Raw genomic sequence first — 627 nt, forward strand, 5'->3', positions numbered from 1 at the left:
GGAACACATGGCACAGAGGGCACATGGTGCCATGCAGGGGTGTAGGAGCCAGCCACGCTGGTCTGCTCCCCTCACTGAGCCTGTCCTGTGCCCGTGCAGAATGCGGGGCTGTGCTGACCCAGGGTCTGCCTGCACCACAGCTCTCCCTGCCTGGGAGGAGGAGGCGATGCCAACGCTGTGGCTCTGGGTGCCAGAATCTGGGGCAGTCACAGTTTGGGGAGGGGGAGAGGGGCAGCAGGTTGGACCCCAGGGCCCAGTTGGTGTTGGGCCACGCTCACCCTCACCCTGGCAGCCCATAACCATGGTGTTCGGTGCTGCTGGGCTGGCACCAAGCCACTCTCGGGGCGGCACAGGAAGCCACCAGCAAGGAGGGGATTTCCAAGCGGCTGCGTCTCTGTGGGGCAGAGCCCTGACCCCTTCCTTGTCCCCAGTCCCAGCAAATCAGGGGCGATGTTCTGGGAAAACAGCCTGGGACCGACCAGCAGAGGAGCTGCATCTCCCCTTCCTGCCCCGGGAAGCAGGCGATGGCGAAGGGTCATTGCACAGCCGCTCCCAAAGGCTTGCACAGATTAGATCCAAGGCTGGGAGATAATTGCAGCCGCTGGCTCGTTAGCCAGCCCCAGCCGG

This window comes from Mesitornis unicolor, unplaced genomic scaffold (assembly GCF_000695765.1).
Source record: "Mesitornis unicolor isolate BGI_N332 unplaced genomic scaffold, ASM69576v1 scaffold31727, whole genome shotgun sequence".
Classification (NCBI taxonomy): Eukaryota; Metazoa; Chordata; class Aves; order Mesitornithiformes; family Mesitornithidae; genus Mesitornis; species Mesitornis unicolor.